The 27,376-nt window shown below is 43.9% G+C and overlaps 1 protein-coding gene across 6 annotated transcripts in view; it reads right to left on the reverse strand.

Moving 5' to 3' along the window:
* Positions 1 to 27,376, reverse strand: part of KCNC2 (potassium voltage-gated channel subfamily C member 2) — a 103,241-nt gene that overhangs the window by 37,992 nt on the left and 37,873 nt on the right. The window lies entirely within an intron of this gene.

The raw sequence follows: 27,376 nt of genomic DNA on the forward strand, positions 1-27,376 counted from the left end.
CAATTCACGGACCAGCTACACACAGCTCTGTGGCACAGCAGCCAAGAGAGCATCACGGAGTGGAAACGGTGAGTTGATGACAAAGTAGGACTACCACAGCCCAGTATAACATGTGTGGTTATGTCTGATAATGCCTTGGCTGTGGCTGGCTAATGAAATACTGGAATGTGGGTGATGAAATCTGTCTTATCCCACCTCAACCTTAGTGGTTAGCTGATGCACTGAATTTAGGGAGTAGAACCTCAAGTAATGCTCAGCTGATAGAAGGAAATGTTTTAGCTCTTATGGACCACAAACCCTGTGAACAAACTGCAGCTATGTAGAGAGAAAAACGCATTTAGCTGATTACCAACGGCCATTGTGACTCAGGGAAGCCACACAACGACCTGAGAATAAGAGCTGGTAAACATTGCAAGAGAGTCTTTTGTCTTCTCTCTGAACTTAGATAAGAGATGCTTGATCGTCTGTCTATTGTCTAACACCCGTCTGTGCCTTGCTCAGGGATGTTTGTTCCCCGGCATTTTCTCGGCAGCCAATCATGAGTCTGTAACTGTTGCACGGACACATCTAATTACCAATCACGAGTTGCTTCTGATTATGTTAGCCTATATAAAGAAAAGACTTTGTACAATAAAGTAGACACTTTGCTTGCATCAAGCTTTGTCTCCATCTCTCAATCACGGTAGTTAGCAGTGGCAAATAACAGAGCAATCTCAGGACAAACAGGAGCTGCTGCATTAGGAAACTGGCCCTCTTTCTCTGCAGCCAAGCTGTGCAATGCCTACGGCTTTCCACAGCAACACTCATCCTGAAATATCCAGTGAACAACAGAAAACGGAGGAGACCTATTTCAGTAATATTTACTAGAAGAATCAATCACTCACAGAATTATTAGTACTCCTCATGCAAAATATTGAGCCTGTTACCTTCTTTACACTGACAGGGATGCTAAAGAGTGTCTTTGCCCCTAACAAGCACCTACAGCCAGTGAGAAGTAATAATTGTCAAAAGAAATATGAGAGAAGAGGGTTTATGAGCAAACAAATGTAACCAGACTCTTCTTCCCTCGAGGACAAAGCAGATATGATTGTGAGCAGGAGTCACAGAGGTCTTAGTCCTGATTTAATACAGTGAAAGCTAAGCAGAAGAGATGGAAAGAGAGAAAGTCACAAACAAGATCTCCCTGAACACCATACAGGGCATCACCTTGGGATTTTAAAATTAATTAACTTCCCAATACTTCACACAAGGCATCTTTTCTTAGGTCTAGATATGAGGAGACAGGGAACACACATCTACTTTGGGTTTCAGTGCTACCTGCTGACCATCACCATACTCAATGCTGAGGTCTCCAGATTGGAAATGGACAGCAAAAGTTGCATTTTTTTGCATTTTGATCACACCACTTCCAGCATCTAAGGTATGAAGACAGAGGTTGTTGACTGCCCTATGCTGTACAGCTGGAGATGGGGCAAAGGAAAGAAAGACTTTATTTTTTCTTACCAATCAAATTCAGTAAGGCCTTAATTTACATCAAAACAGCATTTCATTGATGAATAAAGAGGGGCTATTTGACCAGAAACAATCTAGCTCCAAAAGCTTATTCCAGCAATGGGAAGTGACAGTATACACACATATATAATCACATGGGAAATAATTATAGTGCATCCCAGTGCACTGCATAGCATCAGAAAGCCAGCTGCCCAAGGGACATGTCAAGAGTGATTTATTTGCATACAGGGCTCTTTTTCCATGTGTCACCACCTGATTTCTTCAATGTAATCACCAAAACCTTGGTGAACAAAACAGCTGCAGCTTCCTTTCCCTCACCCAGGGATGAGGCTTCCACCACCTCCCTGGGCAACCTCTGCCAGTCTCTCACCACCCTCATGGGGAACAACTTCTTCCTAACATCCTATCTCAATCTACCCATTTCTAGTTTTGTTCCATTTCCCCCAGTCCTATCACTCCCTGACACCCTAAAAAGTCCCTCCCCAGCTTTCTTGGAGCCCCCTTCGGATACTGGAAGGCCACAATTAGGTCACCTCAGAGCCTTCTCTTCTCCAGACTGAACAGCCCCTTCTCCCTCAGTCTGTCCTCTCAGGAGAGGTGCTTCAGGCCTCTGATCATCCTTGTGGCTCTTCTCTGGTCACCTTCCAGCACCTCCAGATCCTTCCTGGAATAGAAGCTTCAGAACTGGACACACTGCTCCAGGTGGGGTCTCACCAGAGTGAAGCAGAAAGGGAGAATCACCTCCTTGCCCTGCTGGCTATGCTTCTCTTGCTGCAGCCCAGGCTCTGCTTGGCTCTCTGGGCTGCAAGTGCTCACTGCTGGCTCCTGTTGAGCTTCTCATCCACCAGCACCCCCTGGTCCTTTTCTTCAGGGATGCTCTCAAGCCAGTCCCTGCTCAGCCTACATCAGTGCCTGGGATTGCCCCAACCCAGCTGCAGGACCTCGCACTTGGTCTTGTTGAACTTCATGAGGCTGTCGTGGCCCAGCTCTGCAGCCTGTCCAGGTCCCTCTGGATGGATCCTTCCCTCCAGCTGTCTGCTGCAGCACACAGCTTGGTATCATCAGCAAATCTGCTGAGGGTGCACTCAGTGCCACTGTCCATGGCACCGACAAAGCTGTTAAACAAGCCTGGTCCCAGTGCTGATCCCTGAGGGACTCCACTTGTCCCTGGCCTCCACTTGGACAGGGACCATTGACAGCCACCCTTCGGGTGTGACTATCAAGCCAGCTCTGTATCCACTGAATGCTCCATCCATGGAACCCATCCTTCAGCAGCTTGAAAACCAGGATGTGGTTCAGGACAGTGTCAAAGGCTTTGCTCAGGTCCAGGTAAATGACTTCAGTTGCTTGGCCTTCATCTATTGATATTGTGACTTTGTCACAGAAGGCCACCAGGCAGGTTTGTCAGGCAGGATTTGCCTTTGGCGAAGCTGTGCTAATTGTGCCCAATCACCTCTTCACTATTCTTCTGCCTCAGCAGTGCCTCCAGGAGGATCTGCTCTATGATCTTACCAGGCACAGAGGTGAGACTGCCTGACCTATAGTTCCCTGGGTCATCCTCCCTTCTTTTCTTGAACATGGGAGTTATGTTTCTCCTTTTCCGGTCAGTGAGGACCTCCCTGGACTGCCAGGACTTTTGGAATATAATGCAGAGTGACATAGCAAACTCATCTCCATCTTCCTCAGCACCCGTGGGTGTCTCCCATCAGGTCCCATGGACTTGAACAATTTCCAGTTCTTCAGATGGTCACAACCTGATATTCACTCACCATGGGCAGTTGCTTCTTCAAGTTCCTGCCATTATCTTCCATCATTATGGGAGTGTGGCTGGAGCCCTTGCCAGTGAAGACTGAGGTAAAGACATTGAGAACCTCAGCCTTCTCCATGTCACTTGTCACCAGCTCACCTCTTTCCTTTCTGAGGGGGCCCACACCTTCCCTGGGCTTCTTTTTACCATTAACATACCTATAGAAGTGTTTACTGTTTCCTCTGATCTCCCTGGCCAAATTTAATTCTAACTGAGCTTTAGCTCTCCTAACCAGGTCACTTGCTGCTTGGGCAGCTTCCCAATATATCCCCATTCCAGCTGTCCTCTCTTCCACTCCTTGTAGAGTTTCTCTTTGTGCCAGTGTGTCCAGGAGCTCCTTGCTCATCCAGGCAGGTCTCCTAGCATTCTTTTCTGCTTTCCTTTTTGTGGGTGTGCTTTGCTCCTGGGCATGGAGAAGGTGATCCTTGAACATTGAGCAGCGGTCCTGATCCCCTTTTCCCTCTAGGGCTTTGTCCCATGATACTTTGGCCAGCAGGTCCTTAACACCATCACACTCTGCATGTCTGAAATCCAGGGCTGTAAGCCTGGGATATGTCCTCCTAGTGGGAGTCCAAGGGAACCAGCAATACTACTCCTGTAGGAAGTGGGACAGGTGGACATCTAGGATACAGCCCAAGTGCCATCCAGTGAGTGGCCGCTGTGCTGGTTTGAGGTTTACCCGGAGTCTAAAAGCCCAAATGGTAACAGAGATTCCTCCCCCCTCCCTTTCCTGGTAAGATAAGGTAAAACAAAATCAGGTAGGGGAAAGGAGAGGTAAATTCACAAAATAAATAGTCTGGAATCAATTTGGAAGAGTCAAGTTTTTAACTCTATATATATGTATAGCAGTAACAGGGAGGATTTACAAAGGTAAGGGATAAGAATAAATGGGGAGATATACAAAACCAAGCCCAGATGGCCTTGTATTCCCTGGATGTAAGTGGATTCAATTCTTTAGAAAGCATGGATGCAGCTTGGAAATTAGGCCCCATCACATAGTCAGTGCAGGAAGCAGCAGCAACAGATGATCAGTCTCAAGCAGGCGAGGCAGGGAAAGAGAGAGCAGTAAAAGGTGTCGACCCTTTTGATAGGCTTGCTGGACAGGAAGGGGGAGTGCAATAGACCACCTTTGACCAAGGGGACCCCTCCTCCTGGGAGGGGGAAAAACAAATCGCTCTCTGCCCACCTGGAACAAGTTTCTTTTGTCCAAGGTCCTTTCAGCCCCCATCCAGGATGGGTGTAACCCAGCACAGTAGCATAGTTTAGGCATGTGGGAGCTTGAAAGTTTCTTGATTCCCAGCACAGAATTTAAAGGCTTATTCAGCAATGGAGGAGGTGAGATGTGACAGCAAATACAAAGGCAGAAGTAACCCAGCAAAGCAAGGAAGACACTGGCATGGCATTATTCAGAGAGACAGAGGAGAAGCAGAGCTCCTTGGATGTAATACACAGTGAGAGGTAAAGGTGGGAGTTTCTACGCAAACACCCACATCCGAAGTGCTCCTAGCCTCACACTAACAGTGCACTTGACAGAGTGTGACTAGGTAGTGACATATTTATTCCAGCAGTAACAATTACTGCCATTCTCCACCCTAAAGTGTAGAAAAGAAACCACAGAGGCCGACATGCAGTCACGTGAGCTGGAGTTACACAAGGTAGAGGATTTAGTGTCTTTCGTGTTTTCAGTTTGCCTGCAGAAAAAATACTGCGTTCATTTGTCATCAACCATTTGGCATAAAGCAGAACAAGAGCATAAACAATCATCAGGCATTTTTATTTTCAGAACGTTGTGACCAGCAGCCCCTTTGCAAATTTCATAACCTGAGTTATTTTCCACTTGCTGTAAATAAGTGAGACCAGGATAATTACTCATTATACAAATTGCATCAGAGAAACCTCTGGAGCAAACTGCACATCTTGAGCTAGTGCCTTCCCTAGCATCAGCAGCTAAGGAAAGCCACCCAGCTGGAGAGAATGACTGGGGTATGTGTCAGGAGACTCAGTCCCCAGGTGTCACCCTCTCTCCTGGTCTGCAGAGGCTGAGCTGAAGAAGGTGGGAAAACCTTCTCTGAGACCCTTAAAAATGTGAGGCTGAGAGGAGCAGCAATGGATTTCTGCAAGGTTCCTGGTGCTCAGCAGCCCCAAAACAATCACTTTGGAGTCAGTTTTGCCTCTCTTCCCCATACCCTCAGATAACCTGAAAAGGTTACCTGAAAGTCTGAAAATACACCAGATGCACCCAGCTCTCCAAACCACCACAGAGACTAAGGGCTAGCACTATAAATGTGACACAGTCACGATGCAGTCAGGACAGGTTTGCTTTACTCAGAACAAGAACTACATCACCTCACCATGCAAATGTGAATCTTTGCTGCAGAGAGAGGTACTTAGCACAGCATTAGTGATGCTTAATAAGTCATTTCTCCCTCTTACAGAGCTCTTTTCAAAAGCATGGGAAAGACATCTGTTCGTTTTGTTATCTGACTGCTGCTTAGTAGGCAATGATTTGTAAGTACTCTTAAATACTGCAGTTATCAATTCCTCTAAACACAAATATGAATTGCCAACAATCCAGAAGAATCTACAATTCAACTACTTAAAAATGATCTTTTTTCTTTCCATAACTACCAGAACTCATTCAAATACAAAGACATGTAGAGTTAGATCATCACCTACATGATTTCTAGGGTTTAATTCATTTCAGTTGGTTGTTTTTTAACATATCATGTGCTTGCATTTAAAAGGACTTTTTATTTTCCTGATTGAGATGAACTATTTCACATGAGGAAGAAAAGCCTACCTGAAAGTGACAATGTAACAGTTGGTGTTGATGATCTTAAAGGTCTTTTCCAAGCAATAATTTTATGATTCCATTACATTTGTTCAGCAACAGGCAAACGTGTGAACCTCACAGTCGTACAACCCCTTGTGTTACACAGGGACATGCAGATTATTGTCTGATGCTAGGGAAGTGCGTGTGGAGGTGAAAAGAGTGAATGGCCAATTCCTAACAAAGATCTCACAACCTTTGTCCTATTCAGAAGGAGCAGAGTAGAACCACTCATAAATTATTTAATGCACATCCTAAGCACATCAAATTAAAAGATTCCTATCTTGTGCTATTAACTGAATTGTGGTAGTACTAAAACCTTCAAGTGTTATGAGAGTAGAATTTTGCAAACACTGGAACAACCCGTCCCTGTATCCCAGAGTTTCTAATGTAATTTCAATCCACGAAATCAGTAATGGCTTAATTGTTTCCAAATTTTAGATGAAGACTATAACTTCCTATTTAATGAAAGCGGGGAAGAAAAGTCTGAATAAGCCTGGTGACAATGCTGTTTAGTTAATTCATTATAAGAATAGAGCTTTGTGTATAGTTGTTTCTACTTGCCTCAACTTGGATAACCAATGAATCCTAATGAGTTGCAGTTTTGACAGAGCTGGATCTTCAGGGAGAGCGGAGTCATTTTGCATTACAGCAATTAATTTGCTAAGCCCTGTAGCTGTCTGCTTAAAAGGTACATAACATTTATTACTTATGCAGAATGGAAGTAGAATGCGTGGCTCATGTGAAAATAAAACAGTTATACAGTAGCTGACTCTTTCTAGAGAGAGAAATAGATATGTACGTTAAAAAGACATAGCTAAGCTCTCACACACACGGGGATTCACGTGCTCTAAATACAAATACAACCATTCTATAGAATTCATGTGTGCAGACACACAAGCATTCAGTCACTGATATGGACAACATTCCTTGAAGTTTCAATCAGCTAACACACACAAAACCAGGAATTTGGCTTCTCCCTGCTCATTCTGAAAACAGATCCCTAAAACTCATGGCCAAGAAGACTGATGGTCTTCTGGGATGTATTTACAAGAGTGTGACCAGCAGGTCAAGGGAGGCTCTCCTGCCCCTCTCTCTGCCCTGCTGAGGTTGCACCTGCAATATTATGTCCAGCTCTGGGCTCCCCAGTTGCCCGGGGAGGTGGTGGAGTCGCCGTCATTGAAGGTGTTCAGAAGGAGACTTGATGGGGTACTTGGTGCCATGGGTTAGCTGTTTGGGTGGGTTGGATTGGTTGATGGGTTGGACACAATGATCTTGAAGGTCTCTTCCAACCTGGTTTGGTTTATTCTAATGATATATGAAAAGCCAAGTGAAAGGCAGACACAAAGACATGTTTGCCCATACTGTGGTCATCTGTGTGCTCCTTTACCAGGATAGAAAGACTAAAAATAAGGGAAGGGTGGGTATGAAATTGGTTTGGAAGCCATCACCAGCTTAACCAAAATGGACACTTAATAATGTGTAGAAGTGACTCAGAGTTTGACATTGTCATAGGAAACAGGGACAGGGAACTACTGGAAACAGTCAACAGAGGGCCATGAGGTTGATTAGGGGACTGGAGCATCATCTGTCTTATGAGGAGAGGCTGAGAGACTGGGGGCTCTTTAGCCTGGGAAAGAGAAGATTCAGAGAGGATCCTATAAATGCATATAAATATCTAAAGTGTGGAGATCATGAAAATGGGGCTAGGCTCTTTTCAATGGTGGCTAGTGATAGGACAAGGGGTACAAAGTAAAATACAGGTGGTTTCACTGGAATTTATGGAGAAACTTATTCACTTTAAGGGTGAGAGAGCAATGGAACAGGCTTCCCAGAGAGGTTGTGGAGTCTCCTTCTCTAAAGACTTCCAAAACCTGCCTGGGTGCATTTCTGTGCAACTTGATCTAGGCACACCTGGGTTTAGTAGGGAGGCTGCACTAGGAGATTTGCCGAGGTCCCTTCCAACCCCTGCTATTCTGTTACTCCATGCTGCTGTGATTTACATGAACGCCAACACTATGGACAGCTGCCCTTCTCCCAGCTACATACAACTCAGCTTTCTCTGCAGTCACATAAAGCGGCACTTTGGACAGTGCTCTAACACAGCATTTAACCAACAGGTCCTGACAACCAGTTGCTTCCTTTTCATCTTTAGAACTCACCAATCACAGAATCATAGAATTTACTATCCTCAAATGACATAGAATAGTCAATATGGGAAAAAAATACTCTCTCCTTTATTCTTATGACTGATTTCCCAGTTCCTCTGGATCACTGGGCTGTTTTATATGAAAAGACAGCCGGCATACAGAGCATCATGTAGGTATTAATAATCAAATGCAAATGCCTGTACTGTAGACATCTATATCCAGGTTACCTTCATAGATAGTGGAGATAAATGAGCATTCTTAAAAGGCACAGCATCTGAGCCCAAAATAAAGATCTTCCTCTGCTATTGCAGCCCAGATGGGCTTGAGAAAATGGACCTGTAACATGTAAAATGCTTAATGTATTCAGTTCTACAGAGAAAAGCCAGGAGAAGCTGGAATCTTTGTTGGAAATGTCCTTTTCTGTGCATGAAAGCTACATAAAGACAAGTGCCAAAAGAAGCAGACATGAGGGAACAAAGTGAAGTGGCTCCAGGGTAAAAACTCACAGATTAACTGGCACTCCAAGGAACATTGAAAAGGGCAAAGCATACTCTGGGTCCAAAGTAGTTTAACTTCATCCACTGCAGAGGTTTTTTTTCTGTCTCCCTTGCAGGAAAATGCAATACAAATACTGACAACCAACAGGCAATACACATACTAGAAAGAACTGCTGATTGTACAAGTGGATGCATCAACATACACAGGCCTTCTGCATTGCAGCTGAGGGTGAAATGCTCCAAACTCAGGAAGTGAGCATGGAACGGTCTCCACACTCTTCTGTTAGTCTGCAAATAAATGACTGAAGCTCAGTGATTCTTTTACTACATCACACTGAAGAGGCGAAGGATTTTGCCTAGGGAGTAGAAACACTGTCACCAAACTCATCTGTGCATTTTTGTAGCGATTTTTCTCGCTGGCCACCTAACAGCTGGACCCATGGAAACCTCATTTTGCTAATGCCTCCTACCAGGAGCATCCACAAAACTGAAGCAGCCATTTTCATGGTCTGTGAGTAAACCTATCATTTAACTATTTCCCTAAACTGGTTGTAAGCATTACTGCTGCCTCAGTCCCTACATCTCCTCAGGCTACTGGACTGGTGCTTGGGTTTGCACCAGCACTCTGCTCCAACCACATGCCAGCTGTGTTTCAAAAGGCCTGAGACTGAACAAGCCTGCAGAGAGAAGCACATAGATACTAATACATCCTCAATTAAGTAATTTATAGAAATTAGTCTGTAAAGTGTTTTCTTTGGAATAAAAGCAGATGAAATGCAAATTGTGGTGTAAGAGCACACATTATTAACAGGTCTTCTCAATTTAGCATTGATGCTTATCTATTTAAGATGCAGTAAACCTGTGCCATGGAATTTACACAGCCTATAGGCTTATCCAAAGGTGAACTAAGTATTTGGCATAGTAGAGAGCCTCAGAAACATTAAAAAGTTATTCACACACGATATTTACAGTTCAGTAAAATGAAAACTACAGAATAGAGTGAAAGTCACAGCTACCACACATAGCTCAAGCCCAAGCCTCGGAGCTGAATTCCTGCTAAAAGTAGCACTGTCCTGCCAGTCCTTGTTTTCTTATTGCAAAGATTTTCTAGCTAGCAGAGATTCCCAGCCATCATGTGTTTTTGCTTTAAGCTCATATTTTCACAGACAACATCTCACTTTGAGTCCAACTGTAGCCAAGGGTTACCTTCCTTGTGTTCCAGTCAATCTTAGGTTTGCCACCACAAAGGTTGTAGGCACATCTCCCCTTTAGCACTTATTGTCCTTATCAAGTGTAGACAATTAACGTTTGCTTAAGGGGCTTCAAGAGAGCACTCAGTTGTCCCCCTTTTCAGTAGACTTCAGTTCAGCTCAATATCAGGCCTCAGAAAAGTTTCATAAAAATAAATCCTAATTAAAATGGGGTTTTTTTGTTGTTTCATAAGAAAAAAAAAATCTGGTTTGCTTTGTAAGGTCAGTAGTGTATTCAAGAAGCAGCATCCTCCATCTAATTAAAAGCCTCCTGCACATTAAAGTTGTCGCTGAACTTGGAGATGGGAATTTTCTGAGCTCACAGGTCCAGGAATTTAGTGTGACTGTCCTGAGACTCTGCTGTGGTCAAGACCCAGATATGCAGTGGCTCCCTCTGCACCCTCCTCTGGATGGTTTCCCAAAGAAGGAAAGCCGGGCATGCAAAGCTGGAAGTGCTGAGAGGATTTGGCAGATCTAGGCTCTTCAGGTAAAAATTGTTCAGCATCAGCATAGTCTGAGACACCTACCCAGTTCACCAGGGAGAATTATTTATACCTTGCCCATTATGATACTCTCAGCAGGCCAACCTCCCTTTTTCCTTTGCAGAAGTGATTTCAGCTTCTCCAGTACCCTAATGTTCATATCTTTTGAAAGAGTTTCTTGTTCTCATACAGAAAGCACCAAAACAAGCAAGCAAAACTGCTGAAAGACTTGTTACAAGAGAAGGCACTAAACACAAGCAAAATCGAGGGGGTTGGCCACTCTATGCAGTATTCAGAAGTGCAGTAGCACGGCAGTTACCTTAGGAGCATCCATGATCTATAAAATGTTTGTGAAGTTGCGCATTGTGTGAACAATGTGGTCACAAAAGGAGAAGAGACAACAAGTAAATAGTGTTAAACAAAGATGAAGGGAGTTAGCAGAGGCTGGAATGACTAGCAGATAACTAAGAAGCTAGCAGGTAAGTTGTGTGGAGAACAGGCAGATGAGAAGTGGCTGGGGGAAAAAAAGCCTATTTGCTGTGGATAGGCTTCATGTTGAAAGATAAAGGTCAGCACCTCAGGTGAAAGCTGGTTGAGTTCTTGTAGATGACAAGTCATGCATGGACCAGAGTGACTGACTCTAACCTGGGTAGCTCTGCAGGTAGGGGTGCACTGGGGGACAGGATGGATCTGGGTCAGAGAGTCTTAAGTGCCACAACAACCAATGTCAGATTAGAACAAAAGTTAAAAATTAAGTACAGCAGACATATTTTTCAGTATAAATTCTGTTAAGGCTAATAGATCCCTTTGCCTGTTGGAATATGGATCTGGCTGCACATGGTACAGGTAAAAGGTCAAGAAGCTGGGACAAACACAAATACTTTTGCCAAACATCATTTTTAACCAGGAACACTTTCAGGAGAGCAATACACTGGGTGAGGAACCAAGAGTAGAATTCCTCTACTATAGTCTTGAGAGAAAGTTGAGTACCTCATGAGAATGATCCTCCTTACAGTAAAGCTTTTCACTCATTATGTGAGAGTGCAGACACTAGTTAAATGCAGGCAAACAAAGTTTAGATGGATTAGGTCGGGCAGTAAAAATGTTATGCTCATTGCTGATGTCCCTCACAAGTTGTTCTCAACCTGTGCTATTCTGTCGCATATTGCTGGCTGGGATCAGCATTTCATCAGGCTGTGCACAGAGAGTAAGGAATCAGTGACCCACACAGAGAACATTAGACACTTTACACCACTCTAGGAAGACTTTTTTTCATGGTCCTCAACCACATGTCATGCAAAATGATAAATTCAAGATTAAAAATCGGTTTTTCTTTATTTTGTTTCTAACCTGTAATGATGATGTGCATCATCATCATTAGAACACATTACCACCGTCACAAAGAGACTCACAAGAGGTTTATGCATGTGGTGTTGCAATGAACACACCTGCCTCTGCCAAATGAACACAGAGCTACAGCCCCTGAAAGTGTCCATGAGGCCAGAACATGAACTCTCAGAAGGTCCTAAGGACAAGCACCAGCTAATTTTGTTTTCTGGGAGGAATGTTTAAAATCAGTAAGGATCTTCAGACTTTCTATGATTATATGTTCTTTTTCACTCAAGTACAGACTCTAATGTTAAGCTTGCTCACGCTTGGCCTACTGGTTAAGCACAACTGAAGCAGGTCCTGGATGGGACTCCATTAAGATCCTACTCAATGTGAGCAGAGTATTTTCTTGGGGAAGTTCTTTCTGAAAGGTTTCCAGGGTTTCACAGGCACCATAAAGAATTCAGTATGTGTTTCAGATTATTTCTTAAGATGAATCTTCACCTTGAAGAATGCAGGAGAGGTGGTAATTTCTTCCTGGAACTTTAAAAAAATGCTGTTTCCCCATGAAGTGAACAGAAACAGGGTGAAATCACTAGCACCAGTAATCACCCTGTTTGTTGAGCTAGGGTCATGGTGTTGTGCAATCCACTAGCAACAAAAAGGCAAAAAACATAACTGAAAGCCCAGGTGTCCCTCAAGCTCAGTGTGAATCTGCTCCAGTTCTGGATGAGTAGGCAAGAGATGCTTTACAAGCCAGACAAAACTTGCTACGACTAATCCTACTCCCATTGTAACAGGTTAAGGCACTGGAACAGGTTAACCTGCCTGCTTTCCCCCAACCCCAAAGTGAGGGAAAAGTAACACACTCTTTAAAAATCCCTCTGGGGTGAGGGGAAAAAGCATCTATTATAAAAGAGAGAACATAATGCACAATTACCTTAGCCTATGTGCAAAAGAAAGCAGCAGCAAGCAGAAGCCAGCAAGCTGAACCCCAACATAGCTCCCCCTCACACCACCATCCCAGCAGGAAAAGAGCCAACACCCAATGCCCAGAACCCAAAAGCAGCAACCAGAACAGGAAGCCTCTCATGTTACAACCTGAACTTCAAGCCCCATCACACTTTGCTCCAGCCAGCACTTTCATTTTGAAGCTGGCATGCGTGTACCATGGTAGGAATAGAAACTCAATCCCTGACACCCACTCATAAAAAAATCCTCCACTGTATTTCCAACTGCAGCCTCTCCTAATTTTTCTGTTTAAATATGAGGAGAAAACATCAAACCAAGCCAAAAAGTAAAAACCTTTATGAGAAGGCTGAAAAAATCTTCCCCTGATGGATTTATTCTGAATTTTTCTAGAGATGCCTCAAAAAAGGTGTCTATAGGCAACAGCCTATGAGTTTAGATTATTATTCAGCTAACTTTCTGTGCATATTGATACTAGGTAGGGAATATGGTGCTGCAAGCCTTTTCCCTGAATAGTCTTCTAAAGTTTTATACAGCAACATAGAAAATCAGTGCAGTTTCACCTACACTTCATAACTACCATTTATAAGCACAAGGTCTCCATGAAGTATTTTAACTTGCATGTTCTTCCAATTAAGTTCTTCCACTTAAGTCATTGTTTAAAAAACTAATTCTGTGTAAGAAATCATATATTACTGGCTAAGAGAAACTGTTATAATCAGACAAAGACCTTTAGGTGCAAATTAGATTTGCATGGGTAACAAACAAGAGGAGCTGGAAGCCTTGTTGCAGCAGGAGAGTTAGGAAGTAGTTGCCATCACAGAGATGTGGTGGGACGACTCACATGACTGGAGCACTGCAATTGATGGCTACAGGCTCTTCAGGAGAGACAGGCAAGGGAGGAGGGGTGGAGGGGTGGCCCTGTACATCAGGGAGGCACTAGATGCCATGGAACTAGAGATTAAGGATGATCAAGTTGAGTGCCTGTGGGTGAGAATTAGAGGGAAGGCCAACAAAACTGACATCCTGGTTGGAGTCTGTTACAGACCACCCAACCAGGATGAAGAAGTTGATGAATTATTCTATAGGCAGCTAGAGACTGTGTCAAGATTGCCAGACCTTGTTCTTATGGGGGACTTTAACCTGCCTGATATCTGCTGGGAACTTAACACAACAGAGAGGAGGCAGTCTAGAAGGTTCTTAGAGTGTGTGGAAGACAGCTTCTTATCCCAGGTGCTGCATGAGCCTACCAGAGATAAAGCTTTGAGTGTTCAATATGCAGCCAAGCTAAGAGGGGCAGCAACAAAACCTCCACTCTGGACTTCCAGAGCACAGCCCTGTGAGGAGAGGTTGAGGGAGCTGGGGTTGCTTAGCCTGGAGAAGAGGAGGCTCAGGGGAGACCTTCTTGCTCTCTACAGCTACCTGAAGGGAGGTTGTAGCCAGGTGGGGGTTGGTCTCTTCTCCCAGGCAACCAGCACCAGAACAAGAGGACACACTCTCAAGCTGCACCAGGGGAGGTTTAGGCTGGAAGTTCTTCCCAGCAAGAGAGATTGGCCATTGGAATGTGCTGCCCAGGGAGGTGGTGGAGTCACCATCACTGAAGGCATTTAGGAAGAGACTGGATGAGGCACTTGGTGCCACGGTTTAGTTGATTAGATGGTGGTGGGTGGTAGGTTTGACTTGGTGATCTCGAAGGTATTTTCCAACCTGCTCCTATTCTATTCTATTCTATTCTATTCTATTCTATTCTATTCTATTCTATTCTATTCTATTCTACCTTGCAATCAAGCACCTTCAATTCTTGCAGATCTGAAAAGAAATGTTGAAGGAGTTTCCTTCTGGATGTCAAAGAACATCCTCCTTTTACCTGCTTTCTGTACCTGTATGTCTTATCATACCAAAATGAGTAGCTGTACAAAACCACCTGTTAGGGAGAACACTTCCAAACACACAGTATTTGCCAAGCTGACAAAAGCTTATCACATAATTAGAAGGTTAATCCTGATATTTTCAGTATTTTTTCACAGATGTAGAACAGATTTGGCTTTGGACTTACCCCGTCGAGTATGTTCCCGGGGAGGTTCCTCATGGCAATTGCAGTATCTTCCTACTGGACGATTTTCCACCAGGAAAATATACTCAGCATTTAATTATCTTTTCACTAAGGCAATGAATCCTTGGAAACATTTCAGTTAGTAAGATGCATCTCATTAATTCATTATTCACATGTTTTTCACTGCTTGTTTCATTTGCACAGACTGGCTCCTAAATATTTCACCACAGGACATTAAAATTTCTAATCCAGAGTCAACAAAAAACAGTAGTATGCTCAGTCTTAATGGGATGGATATTTTAAAACATAAATTGTTTTCCAACAGAAAAATTACTTAATTGAAGGCAGTTCTATTGGAAAATATTTACTTTCCAACCCACACCCTAATGCAGAGCTAAACTAGACAGAGATTTCAAAGCCAAACATACCTTCTTTCAACCATCTCAACCAAAGTACCCCCAAAGGATTTCAATTTCCTACTTCCCCAAAGAGAACATCTGGAGAACTTGCAAAGCACTTCTAAAATCGAGTAAGTAGGATGAGCTGGAAGGAAAGAGACTACCCACCAAAAACCTATGCAAACTTAGTTGAACTCAGAGGGTTCCAAATAAGCTTTTTGCGTTCAAGTAGTCAAGATCTTGTGATTTTGTTTAGTTTGAAAAAGCTCTGATCACCTCTGGTTCCTTAGGTAATGTTTGGGAATTACTGTTGTTGCATAGTCCTAATAGAAATTCAGAATTATTTCAGAGTTGGAATAAATTAAACAGAGACTCTCAGAGTGGTGTCTCTGGTATGACATGAAAATGAGATTAATTTCTAGCCCTTCTTCCCTCCGTACAATGTTATTACTCAGACACACATGAGCTACTCATTACTGTGCTTTATGTCCTAGGCAAAAACTGAAGTATCATGGCACTCAAGTAGTAAATTCTCATATTGAAATAAGGAGCATTTGCTTCCATCTGACACACCCACAAGCCTCTAAACCCTTTGCAGCCTTGAATTAGCTGAGCTTTACTGTACACCTTTATCATGCCCTTTTACAGCCATGGAAACAAAGCCATGTAAATGATTTCCTAAAGCTTCTGCCAAAGCTGGAAATGAAGACTGTCCCTGGCTTGCTTTTTTTTTTTTTTTTAGAGGACACAGCCTCAAACTGCACAGGGGAGGTTTAGGCTGGAGGTTAGGAGGAAGTTCTACACAGAGAGAGTGATTGCCTATTGGAATGGACTGCCTGGGGAGGTGGTGGAGTCACCATCACTGGAGGTGTTCAGGAGGAGACTTGATGGGGTGCTTGGTGCCATGGGTTAGTTGATTAGGTGGTGTTGGATGATAGGTTGGACACGATGAGCTTGAAGGTCTCTTCCAACTCAGCACTGCTTAGGCCACACCTTGAGTACTGTGTCCAGTTCTGGGCTCCTCAATTTAAGAAGGACATTGAGACACTTGAATGTGTCCAGAGTTGGGCAATGAGGCTGGGGAGGGGTCTTGAGCACAAGCCCTATGAGGGAGCTGGGATTGTTTAGCCTGGAGAAGAGAAGACTCAGGGGAGAACTTATTGCTCTCTACAACTACCTGAAGGGTGGTTGTAGCCAGGAGGGGTTTGGTATCTTCTCCCAGGCAACCATCACCAGAACGAGAGGACACAGCCTCAAGCTGTGCCAGGGGAAGTTTAGGCTGGAGGTGAGGAGAAAGTTCTTCACAGAGAGAGAGCCGTTAGCTGTTGGAATGTGCTGCCCAGGGAGGTGGTGGAGTCACCATCCCTGGAGGTGTTCAAGACGGGATTGGATGTGGCACTTGATGCCATGGTTTAGTAGTCATGAGGTGTTGGGTGATAAGTTGGACTTGATGATCTCTGAGGTATTTTCCAACCTTATTGATTCTATGAAACCAAACAATTAAATGCTTTGCAATGAACAATTAGAGGGTAAAGTTGTCTGGGATGCTATAACTTTTGTATTCTCTGGTTTTGAAGTGTGCAAGTCTCATGACATACTTCTGCAGTCAGACACAGCAGGAAGTCTGAAGATCCCTCCAGGCATTGTTCATCCCTTTGAAGCATCACAGATCTTCTTTGTGCATGGTTCTATCAATAGTCATCTCTGAGCAATCTTAGACATCTCAGTGCACCTCCAACACCAAAAAGTGAAAATAACTTATCTACTGATGACAAGAGCTTACCCATTGCTAATCTGAGCTTGTTAAGAGTTGCTGCCTAGGTATGTGACCAGCCTTCCTCTCCAGCTCAGCACTTACTCTGGGGAAGCTCTCCCTAAAAATATTCTTGCAAGAATGAATTAAAGCCTTACAATTTCAGGTGTGTAGAACTTTGTGCTAGCTATCATTTTTCTTGCTGCTAACAAAAATACATTTAAAAATGCATTAAATGTAGCCACGGGGTGGGGTGTGGGGGGAAATGGTTTCCTTATTTTACCCATACTGTAAATACTCACACTCCAAAGCTCATGGTTAAACTCTCTGCATGGATTCAGGAGACAGGACAGAAAGTCAGCATTCTCCTCATCTGAAAGGACTTTACTTCATCCTACATGGCTTGCACCAAAGGGTTTGAAATTTAACTTTAGATATCACTTACCTGCTTGGGCAGATTTTATCAGCCACTTTGAATAGGGTTTCATACTGTCAGTTCTAGGCTTTTCATAGTTGGGAATCCTGACCCTACACCAACAAAACAGCATTTGTTAATTTTCCTGTCAAAAATAAAAACCTCTGACTTACCATAGGGTGGTTTGGGTTGGAAGGGACCTCCAAAGCTCATCCAGTCCAACCCCCCTGCAGTCAGCAGGGACATCCCCAACTAGATCAGGTTGCCCAAAGCCCTGTTGAGCCTCACCATGAATATCTCCAGGGAAAGGGCCTCAACCACCTCCCTGGACAGCCTATTCCAGTGGTCCACTACCCTCACAGTAAAGAACTTCCTTGCAACATCTAACCTAAACCTACTCTTCTCTAATTTCAAAACATTTTGCCCCTCATCCTGTCACTACCGGACTTTGTAAACAGTCCCTTTCCTTTCCAGCTTGCTTGTAGGTACTGGAAGGCCACTCTTAGGTCTCCCCTGGGTCTTCTTTTCTCCCCATAACAAAATTCATACTTCTTTTTGAAATGTCAGATTCTGCAAAGATTTGTATTTTCAGCTTTGTAAATATTGTGTACTTTTTGTGTGCATACACGAAAATTATTTGTCCTGTTTAACAGTTTCTACTTATTGAAGCAAAAACCTTTTACAAAACAGTTCTCCCTTGCTAGGTACAGGGATCTGCCTCATAAATTTCCCCTGCTGCACACTGTGAGTAAGTGTCGTACATACTGGTATAGAGGACAAGAATATAAGCAACTGTCACGAAAAACAACAGATGACAAAAGTGAAGATTACAGGTCTGGGTTACTCTGATTCTCACTGTGCTCAGAAAAACTAACACCTTTGCTGTAGATGAAAAGAAGGCAGCAAGAAAGGCATCAATAAAAAGCAAGCAAACAAACAAACAAACACACCTTAAAAACAAGTGAGGCATTTTTTGACCAGAAAAGGGGGAACAGCTAACCATGGACTATGGCTGGGTCAATCTTCAAATCTTCTGTTCTGTATTTTGTCTGTGTATTCTATATTTTCCTAATTAAATAATAATTAATAATAACAATAATAGCAGCTCTAAGAGAGGGCTGGAGAAACTGAGAATGAGAACTCCCATGTAATTGACTTACTGGAACTGAACCGCAAAGGAAAGAAGGAAAACAGTAATTCTTCTTCCCAAGTATTCCCATGCTGGCAAACTAAACAGAAATGTCTCATCTCATGACATTTCCATTACAGTGGTAAATATTACATCTGAGATGGGTGGAAAGGAGAGCAAATATGCTCATATTCACACCTATTGTTTTTTCTTTTCTTTCTACTCTTTTCCCCCCTCCAATTTCCCAAATCCAGGTCTCGAGATGCTTGAGTCATAGGTGCAGTACAGGAACTTGAAACCTAGTCAATAGTATCTTTTTTCTTTCTTTCTTTCTTTCTGTTTGCTCCCTTCCCACTTCCCACTGCTCCTGCAATAAGGATCCATTTATCATTACAGAACAACATATGTATAACTGTCAAAATCCAAACTCCAAATGTCTGTCTTCTAAGAGCAAAGAACAGAATGCTACCATACAGTAACATCTGTGGAAATAGGATAAATGGGGTTTGACACAAAAAATGTGCAAAAGTTTACAGAAGTCTGAGTCTATGAAGCAGAAACTCTATTTTTCCCTCAGAATTAAGTACGAACTGCCTCCACAAACTGCCTGCTAAAGGGTTAAATGTGATACATTATGACAACATCATTTTCAATACGTTATGCAGAGTTGATGAGAAGGAATCTGAATAAAATGCCTGTCTCAGCTTTAGTTACAGTGTCATTTCCCCAAGGTTGTAAGAGGGTTCATTTCCACAGAGCAGTTTTCCATTTCCCCCCTTGCTTACTTTATCTTAGCAGCAAAGGCATTGTTAGAAATTTCCCAGAACCAGAGCAAATGTGCTGTATTACAGAAGGATTCAACAAATGCTATAAATCCATTCACAGGTGAAAATTAAAAGGGAAAATAACAAGAAGAAAACAAATAAACTCAACACAAGAGAAGAAGCGGCTCCACTCTAAGCGTTGGAACAAAACACCACTGGTTTATTTCAACTACTGGAAAAGTACTGGAAATATGATTATTTTTTTTCCCTAACTATAAATGTGACAAAATCACTTGCAGGGAAGGTACTTGCATATTTGGCACACAAGGATAACTAACTACGTTAGCAGATCACAAATGGTTCACACATCTATCTCAACTGTTTCTCAGCAAGTGATAAATGCTTTGAACAGGCTAGAAATAATCTGGACATTTTAGGAAGATTGCACAAAGTCTGAATCATCATCCTCCTGTTTTGGTTGAAGGTTTCTTATGAACCAGACAAACAGTGAAAAGCACTAGGAGTTCACAGATTCACAGATTGCATGGGGTTGGAAGGGACCCCCAAAGGTCATCTTGTTCAACCCCCTTGCAGTGAGCAGGGACACCTCCAACTAGATCAGGCTGCCCAGGGCCACATCGAGTCTGACATTGAATGTTTCCAGGGAAGGGGCCCCAGCCACATCCCTGGGCAGCCTGTTCAAATATTTTACCCCTCTCATTGTAAATAATTTCTTCTTCATGTCCAACCTAAACCTACCTTGCTCCTCCTACATCAAGGTAAGAGACCTAAGTCCCTTGAAACAAACCAAATAAGAAAAGACAATACAGAATTTGAGGCTGAGAATGAACTTCAACCCCAAGTTAGCACAGCTAAAGAGGGCTTAACAGTATGGACATGGTAGCCATAGATCACACCCAACATGATCAGCTAAGTGTCAGCATAAAGTGACAAACTGGCAAAGGTGCAGGTAGCCTTTATGCCTGAAGCTCATTTATTGAGTTTGCAAATGAGTAAAAGAAGTTGGCAGAAGGTGTAACTAAAGAAAACATAGCTGACTTATAGCCTTCTGCCTCCTGGAGAAAGCAAAGGATGAGAAGAGTCTATTAAGATTAAGAAGAACCAGCAGGCTTGGCAGCAAAACATAAATAATTCAAGAGTGAAAAGGGAAGACCATCTCACTGCTGATAATGGAGAGAAGGTTCAGGAGGAGGCCAAGCTTGGGGAAAATCTGTAGCTGTTTGCTAGTGTGTGGCACAGGAAAGACTGCAGTGCACCGACTGGAAGTGCTGTCTGTTGATACTGGGAACCACCTGATTGTGTGCACCATAGCAAATGAATTCATTCAGCTCCAGAAGGCCAGCTGTACCTGCTCTGCACTCCTCTCCTTGCGCGTCCAAATGCCTTAATGCAAAACCTGCAGTCCCAGGTAGCTGAGACCAAACATAAACTGTAATGAAAACCATTTCTGGTTCTGGTCTGTTGAGTATTTGGTGAAGTAAAGCTGAAAAACACATTAAAAATTAAAACTACTGTTTCCTGCACCAAACATCTGGGACATCTGTCCACAAACTATTAAAATAAAGGTTTCTCTACTGCTTCATAAAATTGAAGAGTTGATGTTTTTTCTGAAGTATATTGTGCACAGTAGCTAATAAACATCACAAAACTCTGTGAATCTTCTTACTGGCTAATTTATTATTCCAGGGGGAAAATCACACACACAACAAATATTTGCATATGGATGGGTATTTTCTACTCATATTTACATGTCAACTAAATGCACTAATCGCATTGTAAATGGCCAGAGCAAGCTGTCTCCCATTGTGTCAGTGTCAACATGGAGAGGTAAACCTCCACAGGGAACTACAGGCCAGTCAGTCTCACCTCTGTGCCTGGAAAGATCATGGAGCAGATCCTCCTGGATCCTCAAAAGAATAGTGAAGAGGTGATTGGGAACAGTCAGCATGGCTTTGCCAAGGGCAAATCCTGCCTGACCAACCTGGTGGCCTTCTATGAGCAGGTGACAAAATTAATAGATGAGGGGCGAGCAACTGATGTCATTTACCTGGACCTGAGCAAAGCCTTCGACACTGTCCTGCACCACATCCTGGTCTCCAAACTGGTGACACATGGGTTTGATGGGTGGACCACTAGATGGATAAGGAACTGGCTTGATGGCCGCACCCAAAGAGTGGCTGTCAATGGCTCCATGTCCCAGTGGAGGCCAGGGACAAGCAGAGTCCCTCAGGGATCAGTCCTGGGACCTGTCTTATTCAACATCTTTGTGGGTGACATGGACAGTGGCATTGAGTGCACCCTCAGCAAGTTTGCTGATGACACCAAGCTGTGTGGTGCAGCAGACACGCTGGAGGGAAGGGAGGCCATCCAGAGGGACCTTGACAGGCTGGAGAGGTGGGCACAAGCCAACCTCATGAAGTTCAATAAGAGCAAGTGCAGGGTCCTGCATCTGGGTCGAGGCAATCCCAGGCACAAATCCAGGCTGGGCAGTGACTGGCTGGATTGTAGCCCTGAGGAGAGAGACTTGGGGGTGCTGGTGGACAAAAAGCTCAACATGAGCTCTCAATGTGCACTTGCAGCCCGCAAAGCCAATCAGATCCTGGGCTGCATCAGGAGAAGTGTGGCTAGCAGGTCGAGGGAGGTGATCCTCCCCCTCTACTCAGCCCTGGTGAGACCCCACCTGGAGTACTGTGTCCAGTTCTGGAGCCCCTATTACAAGAGGGATGTGGAGGTGCTGGAACGTGTCCAGAGAAGGGCCATGAGGATGATCAGAGGGCTGGAGCACCTCTCCTATGAGGACAGACTGAAGGAGTTGGGGCTGTTCAGTCTGCAGAAGAGAAGGCTCTGAGGTAACCTAATTGTGGCCTTCCAGTATCTGAAGGGGGCCTACAGGAAGGCTGGGGAGGGACTTCTCAGGATCTCAGGTAGTGCTAGGACTAGGGGGAATGGAATGAAGCTGGAGGTGGGGAGGTTCAGGCTGGATGTGAGGAGGAGGTTCTTCCCCATGAGAGTGGTGAAACCCTGGAATGGGTTGTCCAGGGAGGTGGTCGAGGCCCCGTCCCTGGGGGTGTTTAAGCCCAGGCTCGATGAGGCTCTGGGCAGCCTGATCTAGTGTGGGGTGTCCCTGCCCATGGCAGGGGGGTTGGAACTAGATGATCCTTGTGGTCCCTTCCAACCCTGAATGAAACTATGAAACTATGAAACTATAAGTTCATAAAATTCAGCCTTTGCTTTTCTTCTGCCCTGTTCAAGCACTGAACTGCAGCAGCACTGGGGCAGGCATCCTCATTCTGTGACGGTTTACAGGATACAATGAAATTAAAAAGAAAATTACAAAAAGTGGCAGTTTCAAGAATGTTTTTCTGTTAATCAAAACACAGTCTACCAACAATTCTGACTGAAGATTTTGAAACTTACAGCACTGTAATGCCTGTGAACAAAACAAATCCCTTTCGCTGCAGGAGCTGTCGCAGCTGGAATTCAGCGTAGTACGAGTGCGTACTGGTCAAGGCGGAACACTACCCTGCTGGGTCTAGGCTAGTGTTAACTTAGCTGTGATAGAAAACAAGGAGATAAACTGACAAAAGAGCAGCTGAACAGCAAAGGAACTGTTCAGCAACTTCTAACTATTATTATAGTTTAATAAGAGATATCTGTCATTTCTTCAATCTTTTACTAACCAGACCTCATCATTGTGACTTCATCAATGTTTATAAAGATGTAAAGGGTGAGTCCCAAGAGGATGGAGCCAAGCACTTCTCAGTGATGCCCAATGACAGTACAAGGGGCAGTGGTGGGAGTTGAGGTATAGGAAGTTTCATGTGGATATGAAGAAAAAACTTTCCCCTGGGAGGGTGATGGAGCCCTGGAGCAGGCTGCCTGTGGGGGGTGTGGAGTCTCCCTCTCCGGAAATATTCAGAAGTCACCTGGATGCATTCCTGTGTAACCTGGTGTAGGTGATCCTGCTCTGGCAGGGGCATTGGGGTCCCCTCCAGCTCCTGAAATTCTGTAATTCTGTTTGATGAAAATAGTTGTATCTTCAGAGAAGAGGAGGCTCAGGGGTGACCTCATTGCCCTCTACAACTACCTGGAAGGTAGCTGTAGCCAGGAAGGGGTTGGTCTCTTCTCCCAGGCAACCAGCACCAGAACAAGGGGACACAGTCTCAAGCTGCGCCAGGGGAGGTTTAGACTCGAGGTGAGGAGGAAGTTCTTCACCAAGCGAGTCATTCGTCATTGGAATGTGCTGCCCAGGAAGGTGGTGGAGTCACCATCCCTGGAAGCGTTCAAGAGGGGATTGGATGTGGCACTTGGTGCCATGGTCTAGTCATGGGGTCTGTGTTGATGGGTTGGACTTGATGATCCTCAAGGTCATTTCCAACCTTAGTTATACTGTGATATTTTGATACTGTGAAATGTCCACAAACACACTGTACTGTAAAGCAGAAAGCAGCTCTGTCATCCCAGTTTATATTAGTTATTACTCTTTACCCTGGTCACAAGAGGCTTTAATTACTTATTTCAGAGGCTGTTGGTTGCAAAATTTTCCTGCTGTATTGCTGGAAAAGCAATCACGAGGTAGTTCAGCTTCTCTCCCAAACACAGCACTGCTGTTCAGAGTGAAAATGACAGAAAAGCCTCCATGTCATGGTCAAGCTTTGGAACAGGCTGCCCGGGGAAGTGGTGGAGCCACCATCCCTGGAAGTGTTCCAGAAATGGGTAGCCATGGCACTTCAGGACAAGGCTTAGTGGGCAGGGTGGTGTTGGACTGGATGATCTTAGAGGTCTTTTCCAACCTTAACAACTCTGTGATTCTGTGCCATTGCTTGAATCCATTACCTTAGTTTGTCACTGAGGAATGTTCATTTGGGAGCAGGGTCCCAGAGCCAAGGCACACAGGCCAGCCAACTAAAGCACACCAATTCTGTCTGAGAGCCAGTTGCTGCAACAAATGTGAAAGGAAGAAGCTGAGCCTACAGGCAATGTTTGCAGCCCCAGCATAGCTCAGTCCAGCCTCGCGGCTCACATTCAGCAGAGCTCTTCAGCTTGTCATTCGGACGGTGCCGTTCCTGACAGACGGTGTTTTACATAATGATGACAAATGTGAGTGAGCAGCTGTCATGAGTGCTCATCACTTATTCATCCTGCAGCATCCACAGTCAAATGCTTCCCTTTTGAAGAGGGGAAAAAATAAATGTTTTCAAAGCACCAAAATCGACACATAAAATCACTCTCCCTGGCATAAAAATAGCAAGAGGAAGCAGTAATCACCACAGAGCAGTGACTAGAGAGCTAGGGAAGAAAGATAGATCCTTGACTATTTTTGAGACTACCAGAGTGGCTCAGTGTTACCACTCTTCCCCAAGCTGCTTGCTATTTGTCTTCTCCTGCAGCTCACCATCCCACAGGAAAAAGAAACACGTAAGCATGCTTATTCCATCTCATAACAAAGCTTTTCATCTTAGCTCTAGGTAGCTTCCTAAAGCACTTTGGAAGACCTGAATGACAAAGGGATATATAATTCTTCCTTATGACTAGTATCCTTTGGTCATAATGACCTCCATCCTGGTGATACGACACGGGTAGCTGTAGCATTGCCTTGGGTTTCTGCAGGAAAGGGGATCTGCTTTTGCCCTTAACAGAGTAGGAAACGGCCATTCGGGCTGCTAACAGCCATATGTCAGCATTTGTCACAGCTCTGCAATAACACTGAGGTTAATGCACCAGCACCACTGTATACAGAGGCAAACCTTGGCTCATCTTTTAGTTTTTGGCTCTCCCACACCAAGAAGAGAAGCCATAAAACTAATTAACCACTAAATACTAATTTGCTAATGTGAAGCATTCCCATTTCTCTTCACATACTCTTTGTAGTAAGTCACCTACATGACCACAATCTCCTCATTCTTACAAGAAAGCTCAAATTAACTTCAAAGATTAATTCTCCCACCTTAATTATTGTGCTTTGTTACACTACCAGCTACCTTGCAACACAGTTTCTCTTGTTTTGGAGCTGGCATTATGAAACTAGGTCAGTGCAGTATCTTTCAAAATCAAAAGGGAAGTTGATTTTTAAAAGAATTTTCCATCAAACTCTGTCCAGCTATAAAAGAAAAACAAACACAAAAGCAAGATGAGAATCTCGTCTCCTGTCTGTGAATAATATGAGGTTAGGCAATGGCCAAATAACACACCTGTGATCTGCTGCTTATCTTTTCCAGATTGGCCCCGTCAAATCGAAAAAGAGTCACTGGAGATTCATATTCTGTCGCTCAGAACACAGGAAAAAAATGGATTTCCAACAAAAAGCCACTTCAAGCCTGATCAGGTTCTGATTAAATGCAATGTGCAGAATTTAAAGTGGTGCAAACACCCTTCACATATTTCCCTTATTTTCAGCTTTCATCATCCATTAACGTGCAATGTGAAACCCTTACTTTCTAATTATCCTCACATTTCTCAACTCATATCAGGCTCCATGGCAAAGTGCGCTCTTTTGTTGCTGAGGCAAGAGCATTTTGACCTACATTTCTGGCCATCCTCTTAGTTGTTCAAAACCTGGTCTATTGCAGATGGCAGATTTTCCAGCTGAAAACCACAATGGAGTACAGGTGTGCTTGAAAGCACAGTTAGCAAACTGCAGCAATGGTAGCCCATCTATGCAGCTACACACTGTGTAGTACCCAGCCCACCCACCTAGTCATTAGCTCATTTGTCTGTAAAATTCAGCAACCTAATAAACTATAATTTTGCACAATTCACAAGCAAACAAATTCCATCTGTTTTCCCTTCAGAGGCAGTGTTGATTAGAGGCCATGAATGTAATGAAACAACACTCAGTGGTACTCTATTGATCTGATGAGAGAAAAGACTAAAGCTTTCAAACATTTGCAATAGTTTCAAGTTCACATGCAAAGAGAAAGGCTATCAGGATCTGAAGAACTGAAGAAGGACTCCAGGAGTCTCAGCATGCCCCTGTACACTGCACTGGTTAGGCCACATCTTGAGTACTGTGTCCAGTTTGGGCCCCTCAGTTTAGGAAGGATGTTGACTTGCTGGAAGGTGTCCGGAGAAGGGCAACAAAGTTGGTGAGGGGTCTGGAACACAAGCCCTATGAGGAGAGGCTGAGGGAGCTGGGGTTGCTTAGCCTGGTGAAAAGGAGACTCAGAGGAGACCTTATTGCTCTCTACAACTACCTTAAGGGAGGCTGTAGACAGGTGGAGGTTGGTCTCTTCTCCCAGGCAACCAGCACCCGAACAAGAGGACACAGTCTCAAGCTGCACCAGGGGAGGTTTAGGCTGGAGGTTAGGAAGAAGTTCTACACAGAGAGAGTGATTGCCCATCGGAATGGGCTGTCCAGGGAGGTGGTGGAGTCGCCATCTCTGGAAGTGTTTAGGAGGAGGCTTGATAGGGTGCTTGGTGCCATGGTTTAGTTTATTAGGTGGTGTTAGATGATAGGTTGGATGAGATGATCTTGAAGGTCTCTTCCAACCTGGTGTGGTCTATTCTATTCTATTCTATTCTATTCTATTCTATTCACTTTTCTGACATTTTGCCACAGAAAAGAGAACTTTCTGATTAACATAGAATAATGAGAGATGTAAGCTAAGAGGAAGAAGGGAGGGAAAGAGGAAGGGAAGGAAAGGAAGGAAGTTTTAAAAAATGAGAGCAAAGGGCAGCAGAAGCTCTAAAGTCCTTGAGGACAAAGAAGGAATAAACCAATATTTAAATTTTAACAGATGCTTGTCAACAAGCAGTAGAAGAAATTCTAGCATGGTGACCAAATAATTGGCCAGGTGGCAAAACTACGAGGCATTGCTCCTAGTACGCCTGTAGGCTTGAAGGGAAATATGAACATCAGCAGTTTGTGCCAGCCTACGGCTTGCTTCCTCCAGCTGAAAAATGTGATCCATCACAACATGCTTTGCACCACAGGTAGGAAGAATCCTTTTCTCTGAGTTGTCCAGATTAAATTAAATTCACAGCTACTGTCTTCAATCTGTAGTGTTCTCTTCTTTCT

This window comes from Melanerpes formicivorus, unplaced genomic scaffold (genome assembly GCF_026170545.1).
Source record: "Melanerpes formicivorus ecotype bairdi unplaced genomic scaffold, bMelFor1.0.p_v2 SCAF_3, whole genome shotgun sequence".
NCBI lineage: Eukaryota > Metazoa > Chordata > Aves > Piciformes > Picidae > Melanerpes > Melanerpes formicivorus.